Here is a 15,958-nt window from a genome sequence, read left to right as displayed (position 1 = left end):
AGCAGAATAGATTGTTTTAAAATTTATATCTACCTCTGAGAGTATGTCATATGTTTCCTGAAATTTTCCCATAATTTTATTATACCTCTAGGTGGGAGTGGTTACTAAAAACAATATTTATGAGAGCCATCGAATTCAGGGCTTTATAGGAAAAGTGCCAAGCAGGCAGCAGTGGCATTAATCACTAACCTGATTATTCTTGTGAAGAGAATTGAAAGAAAAATTTAATGGACAAAAAAACCTGAAGTGCTAGAAGCAAATGATTGTTTGGAACTCCAAATGTCTTCCTATCATGATTTTTACTTCTTCACAAAGGTCAAAGATATATTGATGTTTTTTAAGTGATCAATTTTAAGTATATGCGAGGTAATTTAGGTCATAAGAGGGAAAATTCTGTATATGTTCTTTTCAATACTTAATGAAACAAAATGTAGCTAACCGATGTGAATGTAAACAATGCAGATGTAATCTTGTTTAGAAATTTCTTCTAGCAAACAAGTCACAGGGCCCAAATATGCTAGGGACACAGTGTGGTATCTGGGAATTGCTTACTTTTTATTTTAAATCAGCAGAGAAAAACAGGAAAAACTTGATAGAAAATCACTCTGTAAATATTTTAATACATAGAATGTTCAATTGGTAAACATGACAAATTATATTGAATATACTTTGATGATTATAAAGCCTTCAGTAAACAATTACAAATAAAAATTCATCAAATGTCTGAACTTCATGAAAAACTTGAATTATAATAAATATATTAAAATATGCACAATTTTATCAGAGTAAAAATTATAAATAAGAAATATTGAGCATCAATGATATGTAATTAAGTTAAAGTTTGAAATAAAATTAAGAATGAAATTAAATCTCCATGTATCTTGCAGTTTAAAAATAACCAAAATCAACAGATATACACAATGTAAAACTCAAATTCAGCTGAGTTTAATGGTGTATTCAATTTTCTAAAACACACCTTTGTGTCCATTTTTCTATAATGACTACTTTAAACAAACCAATTCTAGAAATCTTGATTTATTCCCCCTTCTTAATCTCATTAACTACCCTAAATAAGAAATGTTCCCATTTTGTTTCTCTAAAATATATTCTTTTAAAGCCTTAAAATGCATAAATGTCTTCACAGGCAGTTGATTATACTTCCCAGTCCAGATACTCATAACTTCATTGTTAGTGACAAAAATGGTAATGTTTAAGTACTATGTATTTTCAAGAATCACTTTGTGGGGAAAAACATAGTTTCTCTTGAAATGGCAGATAATAATTAAAAGTGTGGCATGTATCAGTCAATAATAATCATTGAATTTTAGAAAATGAAACAAGGGGAAGAAAAACTTATTAAAACAAAGTAAAATATATAAATCATTTAGAAGCAATTGAGCAAACCATGCAGGTGGCACTAGAATTCAATCAAATAATATCTTTTAAGCATTGTTAAGCATCTGAATAGCTAAAATTGAGTGGATGTTGAGGCGGTCCTCATAGAAGTATGTAAGGTTTAAGCATCTTGTAAGATAATTTATTTTTTCAGCAAATTTTGCATTCAGGGAGTATGGAAATATCTGTAATCTTTTTGACTACTCACTTACTAATGGTAAGTCAACTTCAAAGATTTTCTTCTCTGTCACATTCCTTTGGGGTGGCTGAAGGTCATTAAAATAGTCACATTTTAAATCCCTAGTAAGTTTCCTAATTACCTCTGTTCTCTCATTTGTTGCACGTTTAAAACATATTGTAGTGTGGGGGAGGGCAGGCAGGGGAGAGCAATAGGAAAAATGTGGGACAACTGTAATAGAACAATAGTTATAATAATAATAAGAGTTAAAGAGAAAAAACATATTGTAGGCCCTTTACTTTTATAGTGCTGTCTTAAAAAATGGGTGCACATTTAAAATGCCATAATAAGGGGGCAGGTTTATTATGTTTCAGTTAAGCTAGGGATTTTATTTTAAAATTTCTGGACCTATCACCTAATTTCTAAATTGCTTCATGCACAATTCTAGCAAATGTCACATCATAGGATGATATTGTATTTTTAAGTTAAAATAATGCAAGTGGCACTTTGAATGTTAAATGAGAGACACTCCAGTGCGGACCTCCACTATAATTTACAGTAACACAATTGAGCTATTTGAATTGGTCTTTTGAGTTAATGTTAAAGCTATCTTATGATATGGTTCCAAATAATGTGACAGGCTACCATTTGTCTCAATAAGTTGTTGGCAGTTATGACTGACAAGCAGATTAGAATAAAGCCAGAAACAGAAATGTCTGATAAACACAGACTATTTTGCTAATGAATATAATTGTGTAGTTTTTAGTTTCCAGTAACCCAAGGACTAGAAGAACAGACACAGGAACATGGTGAGTAAGAAGTTCATCATAAGAGCTGTCAGTTTGTTATTGCATCTGGAGGCACAAGCCAATTTTTTCAATGACAATACCTCTATGTAATATGAAATGTTGTATAATAAAAATAATAAATTGCTCTACTGTCTTTCTATCACCAGGTCACAGTAAGAAATAAAACAAGAGGAGCCAAAGTAAAAAAAATAGAAACCATATTGTTCCAAAGGTCAGTATAATCTCCTTCATTCTCTTTTAAAATTGCTCATATTAAAATAAAGTTTATTTGTATTACAGTCATAAACTTTCTTTAAAGAAGGATTAAGGCTATGTGGAGCTGCTTGTTTGAACATATGAAATTCCTTACTTAATATACATATACTTTATTTCTGGGTTAAATTCATATTTTGCCATCATTACTTATGGTGTTTTCTTCTTCTGAAATGGCTTTGAAAGGGCCAGGAAACTCAAAAATCAACTGGCATTTTCATTAGCTCCTCAAAAATATGCTGTAGAGCTTTTGATCATTTACAGAAATAATTTTGGAGCCTGAATATTGTGCACCTAAAATTTCTTACATAGACTATATCAAGCAGTATGAATGAATACATGTCATGCACACATCATTTGTGGCCTGGAAAAGATTAAAAACATAGTTTCAATGATTATTGGTAGTAGAAATGAGCATAATAAATAATATATATAATGCCTTTGTACACTTATAATAGTTAAAAAATAATTCAAGTAGTTTACTATCTACCCCCCATTAGATTTGTTTTATGAGTGCAGAACAGTATGCCCTTCACTGCAGTATCTCCATTGCATGACATTGTATGACAGTATCTGTTAATATACCCTCAATAAATATTCATTTAATTAATGAATGAAAAAATAGTTACTGTTGATTGAAGCCTCATTATGAGTAAGCTGACTACTCAAGTTTCACATCTTGGCTCTCAGATCATGCAGCCTCCTTTTTTTTTGGACAAAAATTATTATGATATGTTTGTTAATTTACAATGTGCAGAAATCCTTTAGAGTCAGATAATTGTTGAGAATCCACAAAGAGTACTCACATAGGCTTTAATAATGGTAAAGGATAGGTATGATACAGCATGCAAAACAAAGTATAAGAAAACAAAGTTCCAGCCCTGGCTGGTGTAGCTCAGTGGATTGAGCGTGGGTTGCGAACCAAAGTGTCACAGGTTCGATTCCCAGTTAGGGTACATGCCTGGGTTGCAGGCCATGACCCCCAGCAACCTCATATTGATGTTTCTCTCTCTCTCTCTCTATCTCCCTCCCTTCCCTCTCTAAAACTAAATAAATAAAATCTTTAAAAAAATACAAAAAAATAAAATGTTAAAAAAAAAATAAGAAAACAAATTTCCAAAACTTCCAGGCACACCTTTCTGGCTTCTTTGCACAGGATGTACTTCCTTTTGAGATTATGAACTACCAAGATATACACAAGTTACTTTGGTCTCAGGGAAACCAAGGTATAAATCCACTGAGGAATTTTTATACCCCACAGATAGTATAAACCAAAAACAATGTAAACAGCCTAGTACAGGGTACCTTCAGGGGACTTTCAGAGTTTAACAGATCATTAAAAACATCCACTTGCTACATCTTGTTTTTATTTTAGCCACCTGTCAGTACCAGAGCTTCAGGCATCTTTGGAGATAAAGAATCCATCAAGAAAGACCAGCTTCCTGGCACCAGGTATGTACCACATACTGAAGGGTAGCTTCCCATGCTCGCAAGGTGTCATCTCCAAGCTGAGACATCACAGGCAGCCTTCCAAAGTACGTTTCACTACTCTAGCAGTGTGACAGTGCCTGGGATTGTGTGGTATTTAATAAGACCATGGTGCATGGTCATAGGTGCACACTGCATTTCATTTTCTGTAAAATGTGTTTGCTCTCTTGGTTCAGCATGGTTCTATGTGGTATTTATTCCATTTCAATAAATCAAATACTCTGTAAGTTCTCAAGCAGTGTGCCAATTTTAACATCTTTGACATTATCTTCAGATAAATTTGACTTGAGTTTTGCTTTTTTCCAAAGTCTGTAGTTACATACTTAGAATACTTCTTGGTTTTGTCTTTACTGGCCATTAATCTTACTTATAATATATGAATCTTATTCTTTTAACTCCAAAACCTCCTCCTATTAATAGAATCTTATTATAATTTCCTCATAGAGAGACATTTCAGATTTATTTAGTGAGAAAATTGTCATGTGCCAATGTATAGACAAACTTTCTCAACAGAAATCATTGAATTATATTATTTGATTTCTTATTGAGAAGTAAAATACATTTTTCCTTTTATTTATTTTATATTAAGCATTGTATGTGTCCAGACTATGCCTCTAACTTACATTATACGACTCTCCACTCATTCAGCACTAGTAACACTGGAAACAGCAACCATGTTATTATTACAGTACATGGGATTTGCACTTGCTGTCATATATAACTAGAACATTTGTTCCTCACATATTTGTCTAGCTTGGTCTCCCATTTCATTCAGGCTTCTGCTGGAATGCACCTTATTAGAGAGAACCTCCCTGACAATCCTGTCCAAAACAGCACATTGCAATCATTCCTCAGCCCCTTTCTCTCCTCTGCTTTCCGCCCCCTCCATTTGATATTATGTTTTCGGGAGGGTTCCATGACCAACAATTCATTTGTTAATTTGAAAAAATGGCTCACAGGACACAGATGTAGTTATTCTCAAGGCTATAGTTTATTACCTAAGAGTTCACGGAGTGTGATCAATAAGGGGAATGATGGATCGGATAGAGCCTGGAGGAGATGAGGTGTAGGCTTCTGAAGGCCTCTCACTTAAGGGTCCTACAAAACATACTTATCCTCTTGTAACAAACTGCAACAACACATATGAGGCATTTCTGCCCAGGAGAGTCAGCATGGGTCTCAAAGTGCAGGCTTTACATGAAAGTTTGCTCATGTAGGCATATATCACCTTATATATGTGGCAGCCAGTCATGATTCCTAACACTCCAGATCCAGGAGGAAAACAGGTGTCCGCCACATATTGCTTTCACAGACTAGAAAGATAAGCAACTATGGTTCACTGCCACAGGCATTGCAAACATCCTAACTGATTAGTGACACAGGGAATTCTCCAAAGGCTAAGTTCCCGGGACCAGTCGAGGGTCACCCACACAAGAGAGCCCTCCTGAAGACAGGAAAGAGGAGCACAGCACCACGTCTCCTGTGTTAATTCTTTCCTGCCCATCTTATGATCGACTGCCCTATTGCTTGCTTACCAGTTTATTGGTTTAAATGTCTACTTCTCCTACTAGACTGAACTCTATGAGGATAGGAACTTTATCTCCTTACATGGTGTGTGTGTGTGTGTGTGTGTGTGTGTCTGTGTGTGTGTGTGTTTAAGTGTAGAGACTGGTATAGAAGAGTCATTTCAAAACATTTGTGAAACACAAAACTAATAAACACTCATTGACCTCTGCCTGGTAGGGTTCAAGTATGTAATGGTGAAAGGCAGAAAAGGTTAAAAGGGTCACAAAAGAAGGCTATGTTGGGAATGATATTTTATAGGCATTGAAAACAAGATATGAGTGCTTTGCCTCAGTTTGCCCCCAACCTCCCCAAAGAGAAAATTCAATCCCAGACAGTAACTTAAACAAAGCAGATCACATTTACCAAATGTCAGGAAATGGAAGATGATCATAAGAAGAAAGGGGAATGGCTATTTACTGCATTTTCCTAAAAAGACCTTCAGTGTTAAGCACCTTTTCAAGGAAAACAGTGAGAGAGCAAAGGCTGCGAGTCTCCGGGAGCCCCCCAGCACTCACTCTGCTCTTTTCATTCATGACACCGCCCATTTCCCTCCCTGTAGCCACAAACACAAAGTTTAAACTGGTATTAAGTTTAAACTATTTTCCTTAAAAAAAAATAGTTCTGAGTCTAGGAACACACAAAGAGAGTAAATATAGATTTCTCAAATTAACAAAATAAAACGTCCTGGCATCCTGTCCAAAGTTGTCTATTTTATAAAGACATGGGAATTAAATTAGTGGTGTGCATTTTCCAGGGACAAGCTGTCTCCAAAACTTTAATCTGCAGGAAAGTGCGGACTGCAGGACGCAAAGATGTAAGGCGCGTTTCATACTGCCAAGCTCAGGGAGCCCTGCGTGCCGTAGCAGCAGGCCTGGTCGGTTTGGGAATAAATGTAGTCCAGAAAATAACTAGAATTCTTAGACAAAATCACTGCATGTTTTTACATGCTCCTGGAACAGAAGATGCTGTTCTAGGAGAGAATCTGTATACAGGTGACATGAAAAACTCAAATATGCTGGACTGTGATCATTAAAAGTACTATTGGGCTTCTCCTGAGAAGAAAGATTTGCTTCCTGGCCTCATTCTAATGAGGATAATTAAATTCTACATACCTAAAACACCTCTCTGATTCCGGCTTGGAGAAATCATTTCATTTCTACTGCTGTTCTAGGATCTGAGATTAGCTGTCGTTCTGCCCATAGATAATTTCATTTCAGGGGTGGGCAAAGACTTATGCTTCATATGCTGTGCAGTAAAATGCTTTCATATGAGAATTTTTATAAATGTGCACTATTAATATGGATTTTTATTTTATTTTCTGGAATCATATAATTGAAAATAGTACGTATTTACTACATATTGAGGAAATAAAATCAACTAAAAGCAACATGGTAAATATATTTACCATGCCATCTATAGTTCATATAATTAAAATAAGCTACATGAAAGAAAACACATAAAATATAACAAATTTCCCTAAACAGTAAATATATAGTAAATATATTTTGTTACATTATTTCTTTAACAGTGATGTTGAATCTTTGATGCTCACCCCTCTAATATCACTGGTATAACATCTGATTTTCAATTGCCCACATCCCTGTTTTCTTTCTTAATTCAAACCAGAATTCATTTCAAGAGAAAAACAAGTTTCTGCTTTCAGCAGGTCCCTCATTTCTACTTAAACCAGAATCATTAAATCATTCTCAGCAGAGTTAAAGCAAAAGAGCAGAGAGAAGTTATTTCTTTGTGTTTGCATAAAGTATTGAATAGTTCCTCTTATCAGTGCCTTCCCTGCCATTCAGCCTTTTATCACTATATGCCAGTATCTAGTTGCAATGTTTCTCTGCCTAAAATCCTTGGTATTATTGGGAATGCAGCTTCTGCCTGGGAACATGCTAGTGTTGCTCAGTTAATCAGCCAGCCTCGTCTCATTGCAACAATTGTGAGGTGAATGATGAAGCTTTGGTGGGGATAGAGGTACCTGAGAAGGCCAGCCATCCATACAACAAAACAAGTTCTACCTTTCGAACTTTGACTTTACCACCCCAGAGGTGCAGTGTGCTAGCAGTCCAGTGACCAGTCTGCCTCTTGCTGGAAGGAAATATCCATGTTTAGATTGCCAAAAATGGTATAACGTTTGATTGCTTATATAAGTGTAATTAAATGGAAGCTTTGTGATTGTACTCGCTCTTCTCCCCAAGAGTATTACCCCCGTGCTATTGCAAGTCTGATAAAAAGTCACCATGGCATGAAATTACACTACAGTCTTAATTCCACAAATGTATGTGTTGTCTAGTTTCCATTCCACTTTGCTTTCAATTTCAGTTTCATCTAAATCATGGGTTAAAGGGAACATTCAAAAGCAGTTCTATTATATTTTAAAGTTTCCAGCAAGGTTAATGAAGTTCAACACTTCAGCTGAATCTGAAAATGAAGGAAAAAAATAGGATGGTTGTAGATTCATTTGGAAATCATGCATAGGGCCAGCAAAGTCATTAAAATATCCACATCCTACAAACAAATGCAGAATAATTATGTGAAATTTCTTTCTTTTTTAAATTTCAGTATATTTTTGTTTAGTTCCTACTGTCCAGGGGCAAAACACTTTTGAAAGTAGAATAAGATGTATGTACTCCAAACATTTATTCAGAATAACAAATAATTTTCCTCTGCTCCTTTCTTCAAATCAATTTCTAATGGAGTCTCTGGGGATATCTACTTGTCTTATGTTTGTGCTAAAAATATATTTCCATTGCAGGTAACTGATTTTTAAAAGAATTAGAAAATTCATGTACATTTAGTGTTCCACAATAGGAGTTAGAAATACATAAGAGTGGATTATACTCTTTTTACCAACTATTTATGGACAATTTTATAAACATTAAGACTAAGAAGAGCATTTATTACAATAGCCCATAACATTCAAAACCATTATGTTAGATTTACACAGTGCTAATCTCAGAAGCAAAGAAATCCAGAAGGGATTAACTATTTTACATATGTTAGTTACCATCTGAGTGAGGTCCTTAAATATCACACTTTTGTCCGTAAGACGCAAGTAAATGTTCTCTTTTTATCATGAATTCTGTTCTTGCTCATCTGGGTGCCAACAGCATGCTATAATTTTCAGAGTTAGTCTCTAACAACTATTGTAAATGAAACAGTATTTGCAATCACAATATGGAATTTTTTTTCACAAATTCTAACCAAGATGGTGCCTACATCAACATACACCCTATTTCATTCTCACTGGTGTGGCAGGGTAAGATAAGAAAGGAACCCAAAGGCCAACCATATCATTATTTCATGATTTTTAGAAATTAGAGGATTTTTTAGTGGTTTTGGGTGCCCAGTAAGTTTTCAACTATCTAATTTATCAGATAAATTAGCAGGTCAGTTTTGTTCATGTGACCTGATAGAAATTTGTGTGTGTGTGTGTGTGTGTGTGTGTGTATGTATGTATGTATACACATACACACACATTTTGCTAAATATGATATCATTTTATTTGCCTAAAAACAATTCTAATACTGTCTGAAATATGTACAAGTCAGATGCCATGATGTTAGGTATCGGCTTCTAAACAACACGGGATGGGAGACGTGGAATGCCTGTACATGGGACAGAGCTACCTGGGAACTGATGTTTGTTGGAAACGAGTCTGCCCAGTTTTACATATATTTGCAATGCTCCTTAATAAACATTTAAAATAAAATCTTCTACTTTAGGGGTGTGCAAGCTAGTGGTCTGTCAGCTGCAAACCCCTAAGGTAGGATCCGCTCAGTCAACATTTGACCAGTGCTTAAAAACTGAGGAAAAGACCACAATAATGAGATTCCAGATTTTCTTGAAAAGTCAGATGTGGCAACACCGAGATAGTATTCTCTCATAATAAACAATTAGTGCAGCATAGTAACTGCTTTCTTTAAGAAAAGACATGGGTTTGCTGCAGTCCTGGAGCACCTTAATGTATTATGTCTCACTGACTTCACCTATTTATTTGCCTTCCTGGCTCTTGCAAACTTTTAAAATGTTTAAATTAGGGAGAGGTTTTCACTTGTTTATTAAAAGATGCTGTTACTGACAGATGACAGCTAACGTGGACCAGGTAAAAGTTAGGGGGTAGGGGGATTGAGCGAAAAGGAAAAAGGGCTCATGGACATGGATGACAGTGTGGTAATTTAAATGGTAATGAAAAAAATATAATGAAGATTATATATATTTTTAAAAAGATGTTGTTACTTAAAACCATTCAATATGGGCTCAATATTGCCACTTCTGATTTTTCAGGAAAATCTGAAAACTCAGTTAATATGAAATTTCCCAGTTTACAAATGCATTCTAGATCAAGTATCAGTCACAAATTGACCAATAAATCAAAATGTTTTCCAATGTTCTTACAGGTGTACACAAAGCAATTTGACTGTCTATGAAATACAATGGAGAATATCAAGATATTTTAGGTCCTGAAATAAAAAGAAAACAAAAACTTCCCTCTTATCATCCAAGATTTACACTGTGGGCTGTGAGCTTTTATATCAGTTATTTACTCCTTCAGTATTTGTGATAATTGAAGTGTTTATTCCTAAACTCAAAGGTTAATCTTGCTATGCTCCAGTCAAAATCCAATCATCTACTCTGGCTACATTTGATGTAATCACACACATATACATGCAACATGACACACTTTGCTGCATATTAAAATATATCTTCCATTTCAAGAAGTTGTAAATCAAGCATATAAAAGTGAAAGGAGCAGAAAGAAATACAACAATGTTGCTGTGAACAGAAGTAACAGAAGACAAATGAATTATGGGTGTCATTATATATCATTCATGTTTAAAAGAACTTTTTGTAACATGAATATTCAATTTACAAAGCCTTGTTATAAATCAGCCAGCATCAGTGAGAGATTTATCTTGTTTGTCAGTGTGTTACAATAACTTACTGCTTTGTGGGGAGGAAGCCATAGAGTAAATTGCTAAAATCATTAAAAACTTATACATTATTGTCTAGGAAAAGATCAACTGATTGAAAACTGCTAAACCACCTAATAGTAAATTCTACCACATTGAAATATTTTAATGAACCTTTATTAGAATAGGTATTTCAGATACAGTTAGAGAAAATGATGTCACATCAGGTTAACTACCATAGTTCACAGCAAAAGCTTTTTGGGAGTTCAACATAAAAAGAATGTTTTCTAAAATTTAGTGCTGGAGATTTCTGTCCCATGTAGGCCAAGGGACTTTTACTGCTGAGGAGGAATGTCGTACATAGGGAATTTCAGCACCAGCGCTGAGCCCCATGCTTGCAACAGTTTCACATTTGGATTACGCCTAATAACACTTTAAGTTCTGTCCTCTGCCTTTTGGGTTCAGGAAAACCCATTAGTATCCTGATGCAGAAGAGTGAAAAAGCTGCAGGGTAGGTTTCTCAGTATTCATTCAAAGAAATGAATGAAATGTCAACTGTGAAAACTTTTTCCTCTAAGTTTACATAGAACAAATAGGATTTATAAGGAGATATGTAACTCCTTTCAATTCTTTCAATTGTCACACATATCCTTTGCATGTATTTTTTAAACAAGTCATTCACTTCATAACAGTCTCTCTTTCTAGACTATTTTTTTAAAGATTTTATTTATTTATTTTTAGAGAGAGAAGGGAGGGAGAAAGAGAGAGAGAGAAACATCAATGTGCGGTTGCTGGGGGCCGTGGCCTGCAACCCAGGCATGTGCCCTGACTGGGGAATCGAACCTGTGACACTTTGGTTTGCAGTCCATGCTCAATCCACTGAGCTATGCCAGCCAGGGCTTCTTTCTAGACTATTAAAGAAATATTAAAAATTGACTTAGAATGTAGGATAAATGATTGTGTTATGCTTAGTTAGAATTAAATTACTAATATTCAGTCAATAAATAAAAAGTATGTGGTCCATTATAACCATATAATTTTATATCCATCCTTACAACAAACTTCTTATCCTCTATAGACCTAGAAAACTGAGAGTCCTGATAATTTTTTAAATTAAAATTTATTTTAAAAAATGCAAATGTATTTACTGGTGGGGATGCTGGACAGGATAAGAGAAAAAAATGCCTAGAAATATAACTTGTCTACAGACAAGTTACAAAAGAAACATTTCTTCTTATACTTCTTGACTTGGCCATTCCTAACATTGTTTTCTGTTTCTCAGACATTTCTGTTGAGGCATTTGATGAGTTGAGGTCAGCACTGTTAAAACAGAATGAAGGTTATTTCATATTCTCCTTTGAGCTTACTCATGGACTGCAAACTGCTTAGGGCAAGGTCAGTGGCTACCTCATGCATGTATCTTCTTCTCCTATTCTGGGTCCCTGTCAGATACTAATTAAATGTGAGCTGAATTGATGGCTAGCAGAATAAATGAATGAATGAATTATAATCATAATGACTGAATTGTCAGGTGTTCTTAAGACTGGTGATTGAGCTTGGTGTTTCTGAAGATTATGACGTCTACCAAGACATGGATACATCATTGTTGTCTAAGTATTGCCCTGTCTGTAATTTACTATGATATTTTATGTTTTATATCAAGGATATGTCTGTAATAAACTTGAACTCCTACACACCCTAACTTCTGAGATAAATAGAAAGGACAAGCATTTGAGTTAGCCAAGAATGTCCAATAGTGTGTCTGAAGTGGTCATCTTCTATCCTGGGTATCTCACTGCCTACAGTATGAACTCTTAGAATGAAAAACATGTATAGCCCTACAAACAAATGACAAAGCAGTGTGATTCAGAGAGGAAGCTGACAACAGGAGAAAACGAGAGAGAAGGAAGTTTCCAACTCTGGTGCTCGAAGTATTCCTGAGTCTCGTTTATATACTGTTAGCTGAAAACCTTCCTTTCCATCCCATAGACTAATTAGAGCAACTGGGAAAACAATTTTAAAGAATATAAAATGCTGCTGTTGATGAACCACATTTTACTTAATTTCAGGATGAATTTTAAGGCAGTAATGATACACAGATCATTTAACCCTGTAATTCTCTTGCTCCTGCTTTTTGTTTTGGTTTGGTTGCCTTTTTTTTACTCCCAATTATGATTGAACTGTGTTTGTCCCTGAAAGATATGCTCAAGTCCTAAGCCCAGTACCTCAGAATGTGACCCAATTTAGAAATAGGGTCTTTTGAGAATTAATCAAGTGAAAACGAGACCATTAAATTGGGTTTAGAGCAATATGACCAGGATTTTTATAAAAAGTAGTGATTTAGACACAAGCATACATAGAGGAAGATGATGTGAAAAGCCACATGGAGAGGATGACCATGTGCCTGGGGTGATGCATCTATAAGCCAAGGAATGCTAAGGATTGCCTGTGAACTTCAGAAGGCAGAATAGGTAAGGAAGGATTCTCAGGGCCCTGCTAACACCTTGATTACAGATTTCTAGCTTCCATTTTGTGAAACAATACATTTCTGTTATGTTAAGCCATCCAGTTTTTGATATCTTATTACAAAAGCCCTAGATGCATTTATTCTAGTCTCAATGTTACTTCTCCTTGTAAAACTTCCCTGGCAACAATTGTCCCAAATAACAGGCCTATGTTGTCCTGTGGAGCACCATACTTGTATATGGTGTGTAGTAGACACTCAATAAATACGAATTAAATGAATGAAAAATTTATTTAAAAATAGATAATTGGTTAATTCTTGGAGAAACTGGGAATACTTGTGGAAAATATTTGTATGTTAAGGCTTACCCCATTAAACATTTCCAAGAAGTTATGAAATGTGTAGCACTTGAAGTTAATGTAGTTTCATTAAATCAAACTATAATTTTAATAGTTACTTTTTATCCTCTGTATTTTAATTAAAATATCAAAATTATATTGCTATCATTCAGCATTATGCCTGATTTTAAGTGGGAAAAATTGGGGGGTTCACTCTAAATATATCAGGAAAATAAATAACAAAATATGGCAAAGGTGTTGCCTGACAACCAAAACTGAAAATATTATTGATATTGATTATTTGAAAGTATATAAAATGGAATTTCTGGAAACCCACCTTATCTTATAAAAGTATATTAAGTGGGATTTCTAGAAATCTTATTTGAGTGTCACATGTTAATGAGTAGGTTTTCTAAACCATAATCCAATAGTACTGCAGACCCACCAAAAACCCTTTCAACAAAAGCAAGGAAATCTGATACTATGAAGCCATATCAGTGCTTGCGTTTATTCAACATTGTCCCTATTTTCTCTGAGATGAATTGAGAAACAGAGCTCAAGAGATTTATCAAGGGGATAAGCTAATGGGCATCTCAGGGCTAGGCCATGGGTCCTTTGAATCCATCTCACTGACGTTTTCCATTTCAAGTTACTTCCTCTTTGAAGGATGCAACACCTGATGCCCTAATCATATTTAATACCCACTTCTTTCTATCTCTAGCTGTCTGCAGCTTCAGGTATCATTATTCCTTACCTGGATTCTATACTAAGCTGCTACCTGACCTTCATGTTCCCACTTTTGTCCCTATTGTTTGGGTTCCCCCCAGCCCAATCCCACTGAGAATTCACACAGCAACCAGTGTTCTTTCTAAAATCTAAATTTGATTGTGTGAATATCTTGCTTAAAAACTTTAAAACCCTTCCCATTATTTTTGGAATCAAGATCAAAGTTCTTAACATGACTTTCAAAGCCTGACTGATTCTGTTCCCTCCCCATACACACCGTACTTATAAAACTTACACAAATTTCCATTGATCCAGTCACAGAGGTCTCTGGGTTTCTCAAAGTGGCAAGCTCAGTCTTGCTACCTCAGAGTCTAGATGAATTCCCTTCTACCTAAATTTGTTTTTGTCACCTAATTATTTCCTGTGCTTTCTTTACACGATTAGCTTCCATTTATTAATTTTTGTTTTAAAATTTTAATGTATTTTGCCCTGGTTGGGGTAGCTCAGTGGATTGAGCACGGGCTGTGAACCAAAGTATCGCAGGTTCGATTCCCAGTCAGGCCACATGCCTGGGTTGCAGGCCACGGCCCCCAGCAACCGCACATTGATGTTTCTCTCTCTCTCTCTCTCCCTCCCTTCCCTCTCAAAAAAATAAATAAATAAAATCTTTAAAAAAATTTAAATGTGTTTTTCCATTAGCATTTATCCCTTTATACTCCCCTCTCCAAGCAATAACCACACTGTTGTCCATGTCCATGGACTCTTTTTTACTTTTTTGCTCAATCCCTCCACCCTCTTACCTTTCCCCACTGCCCCATCCATGGCTGTCATCCTGCTCTCCATCCATGAGCCTGTCTCTATTTTGCTTGTTAGTTCAGTTTGTTCACTAGATTCCACATATGAGTGGAATCGTATGGCATTTGTCTTTCTCTGACTGGCTTATTTTACTTAGCATAATGTTCTCCAGGTCTACCCATGTTGTCTCACAGGGTAAAATTTTCTTCTTCTTTTTTTTTTTTTTTTTTTTTTTAACGAATGAGCAGTATCCCATAGTGGAAATGTCCCATTGTTGTTTTGTCCACTTATCTATTGATGGACACTTGGGCTGCTTCCATAACTTGGCAATTGTAAATAATGCTGCAATGAACTTAGGAATGCTTATGTTCTTTTCAAGTAGGGGTTTGGGTTTCTTCAGATAAATTCCCAGCAGTGGAATTGATGGGTCACAGTAGACCACCTTCTTATGGTACACATAAGAATAAATCTGAAGTGGATTGAAGACTTAAATGTTACATCCAAACCATAAAATTCCTAGAAGAAAACATAGGCAGTAAAATATCAGACATGGCTCATAACGATATTTTTTTCTGATATGCCTCCTCAAAAAAGGGAAACAAAATGGGACTACATCAAATTAAAAAGTTTGGAATGGCAAAATAAACCATCAACAAAATCAAAAGACAGTTCACTGAATGAGAGGACATATTCACGATACATCTCATAAGGGGTTAATATCCAAAATTTATAAAGAATTTATAAAACTCAACATCAAAAAATAAAAATAAAAACCATGCAATCCAATTTAAAAAAATGGGCAAAGTACCTGAGTAGATATTTCTCCAAAGAGGACATACAGATGGCCAATACACATATAAAAAGATTCTTGATGTCACTAATCATCAGAGGAATGCAAATTAAAATCACAATAAGATATCACCTCATACCTGTCAGAATGGCTATCATTAATAAATCTACAAACAGCAAGTGCTGGCAAGGATGTGGCAAAAGGGGAACTTTTTTGCACTGTTGGTGGGATTGCAGAC

The sequence above is a fragment of the Phyllostomus discolor genome, chromosome 4, assembly GCF_004126475.2.
Source record: "Phyllostomus discolor isolate MPI-MPIP mPhyDis1 chromosome 4, mPhyDis1.pri.v3, whole genome shotgun sequence".
In the NCBI taxonomy this organism is placed as follows: Eukaryota; Metazoa; Chordata; class Mammalia; order Chiroptera; family Phyllostomidae; genus Phyllostomus; species Phyllostomus discolor.
The sequence above is the reverse complement of the archived record's forward strand: the minus strand, read 5'-3'. Positions refer to the sequence as shown.